Source organism: Montipora foliosa, chromosome 13 (genome assembly GCF_036669935.1).
Source record: "Montipora foliosa isolate CH-2021 chromosome 13, ASM3666993v2, whole genome shotgun sequence".
Taxonomy (NCBI): domain Eukaryota; kingdom Metazoa; phylum Cnidaria; class Anthozoa; order Scleractinia; family Acroporidae; genus Montipora; species Montipora foliosa.
Window position 1 is genome coordinate 2,584,418 of NC_090881.1, and position 5,000 is coordinate 2,589,417.

Genomic DNA, 5,000 nt, shown 5'->3' on the forward strand with positions numbered 1-5,000 from the left:
TTTTGGCTTGGCTGATCTTATCCTTTGCTACATTTATTGAAATTCATTCTGTGTAGCATGTTTTGCGTTGTTAGATTTTGTCATTTTCTATTACTTCATGGCCGATGTTATTATAGTTGTTGTTACATTTATTTAAATTTTATTCCGTGTAGCATGCTTTGCTCGAGTTTTCCCGACATGAGAGGTCTCACCTCATGGCCGATGCTATTATAGTTGCTGCTACTTATTTAGATTATTTGTCACCTAGCCTGACCCTGTGCGGCTCCTTCGCCAGCGTATCGAGCAGTTGGAGAGTATGCAGAAAGGTACTGACATTGATGTGCAGTTGGAGCGCCTTTCCGCGTACGCGTTGCTGAACTTGATGGATTTCGATAAATATACCGCCCTTTCTATGGCTGAGTCTTTGGCGAGTGATGCAAAGCAGAATAGTCATCCCAAGGCCTCCTTCCTCTCCATGGCTTCTCAGACGATCCGTGGCTATCTGGATAAGGATCCTAAACAGTTCCGAGCGTACTTCCTCGCCCTCTTTGCAGAGAAAGAGTACACTCAGGTGCTCGATCGTTTCTCCAAAGTAGATAAGTCTCTTCGTGGGGATCGTACTAGCTCTCAGTTTCCTCCAGGTCGCTCTTCCAGGAGGCCTCTCAGATCCAGGGCTATTATATGCGATTTCTGTGGTATTCCAGGCCACACTTCGTTTAGGTGCTTTCGCCGTATGTCTATCCAGCGTGCCGGTAGGGGTCGCTTTTCCCCTTATTCTAGGGCTCTGCGTGGGCACGCTAGTATTCAGTAGTTTTCCTGGCTTGCCTTGTATTACTTTAGCTTGCTTGTGTTAGGCATTAAAGTACATTTTGTTATCAGACTTTATTTGTTATTTTTTCCTCTCCCTCCCGCTCTTGGATGGCAGTTTTGAAAGGGAGTCAATCTCCTTTCTCAGTTTTTGAGGCCAGAGCTGTCATCCCCAGAGCCACCTCCTCTTATAATTTTTCCATCTCCTTTCCTTTTAGCCCCCTTTCAAACGTTTTAAGGGTGTCTCTCCAGCCACCCCAGCATGGGAATTTACTGCCGATTTCAACCCTACAAATGTGGCCAGACCGTCAATACGTTGGGTTCGATTTGATGGCTCTCCTCTCGAGGTGGCTCAGGGGATGGCTGTAGAAAACCTCCACATTTCCCCTCAGTTTGTCCTAGAAGTTTATTGGCGGCCATACCCGTGCGAATGCCTCTATGCTTGCCTTCAGGGATCCTAATGCCTTTGTTGCTGGTAACATCCATGCCTGTTTTCCTGCGTGGGAAAGCATCGCAAAGATTGCTCCTTTCAAGCTCACCCCGAACATTCTACGCTGGATCCAAGACTGTGTTGATGTACGAGAGTTTTTTCAACCTTTTGAGGGACAGTATAAGGGGGAAGGTTTTAATTCTGTTTTACCCCCTTGTCGGATCTTCCCTAACGCCATTTCATGTAAACCTTTTGCGCAGTTCATTTCTGAAACTGTTGTTGACCGTTTGTCATCTGGGGCTATCTCCCTATGGGGTAACGTGGGTGACGTCCCATTGAACCCTCTAAACCCCGTCTGTGTAATGATAACCGATTTCTTAATCTATGGACAAGGGACGTGCCTTTTAAGCTAGACTCCCTTGCGGGGCTCCCCCGTTACGTTTTGCCTTCTTCGTTCCAGTCTGTTTGCGATGATAAGTCGGGTTATGATCATGTCCTCCTCTCTCCAGAAAGCTTCCCGTATTTTGGTTTTGAATGGGGTGGCTGGTATTTTACCAGTAACACCATTCCTTTTGGGTGGAAAGCATCTGCCTACGTTTACCACTCTATCCACCTCCTTGCCTCTCATTATTTTCGTTCCCTCCGTATACCTTGTTCCTTATATATTGATGATCGTCATACGGGTGAAATCCACTTGTCTCCTTCGGCCGGCCGTGGCTACGACTCCGTCTCGTCGCACCTGGACAAATCTTTAGCTCGTGCCAATTCAGCTATTTTTCTGGTCTGTTTTACTCTTATTAATTTGGGTTATTTTCTTGGTATCAACAAATCAATCCTCATCCCAAGGCAGATTATCCCCTTCCTTGGCTTTTTGATTGACTCTGTTCGCCAATCCTTTTTGCTTATTGAGGAGAAAAAGCAGAAATTCCTTTCCCTTTTGCGTCTTGTTCTTGCTTCCGATGCTACTGATGTAAAGACACTTCAGCGTTTATCGGGCAAGTGTATATCGTTTTCTTTGGCAATTCCGGGAACTCGTCTTTTTCTAAACGAGATGTATAATGTTATTGGAAAAGGTCTGCGTTATGGTTCGTCTAAGCTTATTCCAATATCCGGTCCACTTAGGGAGGAGCTTCAGCAATGGTTATTCCTCGAGGCTTGGTCCGGTTGTCTTCCTTGGCGCCAAGAGGCCCATTGTAAAGTCAAGCTATGCACAGACGCGTCTTCATTTGCATGGGGCTGTGTTTTTGGTCCTGATACTATTGCGGCTGTTATTCGTGATTTCTGGCCTGTAGATCAGCACCATCTCCATATCAATGTCAAGGAGGCCTTAGCCCTTGCAAATGCCTTAGATGCCTTTTCGTCGTCTTCTTGTGACAGTTGGGTGGTCGTTTCCACCGATAGCAAAGTTCTCATTTCGTCCTGGCGTCGCCAGGGCTCAAAATCGCGCGATCTTGCTGATGTCTTTAAGCGGATTTTTGGGATTGTCTTCACTTATAACATTCATCTTAATCTCTTTTACATTTCTTCTGCTGATAATCCTGCGGACACCCCATCCCGTGTTTTTCCGTTGCAGGATTCTAAGCTTTCCCCTTCTGCCTGGGTTCAGGTGCAAACCGAATTTGGTGGCCGATCTGGCCACTCCGCGGATTTGATGGCTGTGCCTTCTAATCTGCAGTGTGCATTGGATGGTTGCCCCCTTCCTTTCTTTTCCCCATATCCCCTTCCTGGCTCTTCTGGGGTCAATCTGTTTGCCCAGCGTCCTGATAATCATGGTTGCCTGTTTTCAAACCCCTATGTTTTTCCCCCCATTATTCTTATCCCACAGGTTTTGCGCTTTGTCAAAACTCACTGTTTTGCTTGCACTATTGTTATTCCTGATGTCCGGCGTCGTAAGTTTTGGTGGCCTCTTTTCTCAATCGTATTCGTCTTTCCTGTTGGCCCCCCAGGGTTTTCAGGGCATAGTTCTCCCCCCCCCCCCCTCACCGAAGGGTTATTCTTCCTCCTGGCCTCTCCCTTGGGATTTGTGGGTCTTCCGCATCATTCCTGTTTCGGATTTATCTCAATAGATTTATTCTGTTCTGTTTTCATATGTTGTCATGCATTTACTCTGTAATCGAGCATTTGTTATTTTAAGGTAGTATTTGTTACTCTGGTTACGCTGTGTAATAAATATGAGGCTTTTCGCTACCTTTGTCCTTTTAGCTTTTATTCCTCTCTTATTCCTCATTATTTCCTTTCCCTAGGGTCTCCCTCCAGTTCCGCGTCTGTTCATCCGGCAGTTGCGTGTCCGTTTTGTCATTACCCCAATGATCACACCTTCAAGTTTTGCCAAAATTGTGGTTATGCCAGACGTCGTGTTTCCTCTGCTGTTCCAGCATCGGTCAACTTCGACCTTTCAGGCATTGACTAGCGTATTAATTCTCTCCAGTCATCAAGCCTCTCTTCTACTTACTCAAAGCAGAAGCAATCCCTTCTGGCTGACCTTGAAGGTTTTCTTTACGCCCTACCTGGCCAGAAATTTTTTTTTGACGCCACACCCCTGGATATTTGCCGTTTTCTTGTATTCAAGGACTCCAAGGGGAAAACCCAAGTCCATAAGACCGGGTGTCCGCATCTTGGACAGCGGGGTATCTTCTCGTTTCAGTGCCCTTTACGTTTGGCCTACTCCACTGTTGATTCGTAAATTGGCAAGTTGCGCTCTATCTTCTCCGACATTGGTCTTCAGGGAGATTGCAACCGAACCCTCCTTCTTGGTAACCCAGCCTTTGATCTGCTGGTTAAGCAGTATCTTAAAGAAGTCAAAGCGGAGCAACTTCCGGCTCGTATCACCCCCAAGCAAGCTGTTCCTCTTTTTCCTGACAAGCTGCTTTTGCTTTCCTGACACCTTGAAAAGCGTCTTCCCCTTCCGTCCCTTTCACCGGCTGAGATATTCATCACTGCTAGAGATCAAGATTCAAGGCTCTATTCTTTTCCAGTGATAGAGGTAGTGATTTGGGACAAGTCAAGACATCTGAGCTTGCTCGTTTCCTGGACGACATGGATTCCTGTTTGGGGCAAGACCTTGCGGGATGGTGCGTCTAACCTTTTTGGAATCCGTCGACACCCTAATCCAACCCTCTGCCCTATCAGAGCTACTGAAACTTATGTAGCGATTGCGCGAGAACTTGGTATTAGCCTGTCCTGTGGATATTTGTTTCGTTCCACTAATCATCAGGGCCATATTGTTGATACCCCCTTTTAAGCTCCACGGCTGAATCCCGCTTTAGAAAATATCTCCGTGATGCCCAGATTGACAGCGGGAAAACTCTTCATAGTTTTCGTTCTGGCTGTGCCCTTACTCTAGCCTTCTCTGAATCTCCTTTGGCAGATGTTATGTCCCATGTTGGCTGGTCAACTTCTAAAACGGCCCTGTACTACCTTAAATTAGCTGATGTCATCCGTGCGGGGGCTCCAGCTGATTTGCTTGCTTCTGCCCTTCCTCAATGCCAAGAGGCTTCGCGCGTTTACGCGGACTCTAATGCTTTAAAGGATTTCGTATCTGCTTTTCCTGCCCCGACTTTGTCTTCGTCTAAGCTTTCACTTCCACCTTAGTCTTTCTGCTTCTAGTATGTGCGTTTATTCAAATTTCACTACCCTAACTACTTATCTGTAGAGGTGACCTCTACACGGAAGCATACTGTCAGCATTAAGTATTTACCTATCCATGCCTTTATTATTGCCTTAATGCACACTTCTGATTGTTTTATTAGCATATACTTATTTACTTCATTTCTTCTTGCCTTGA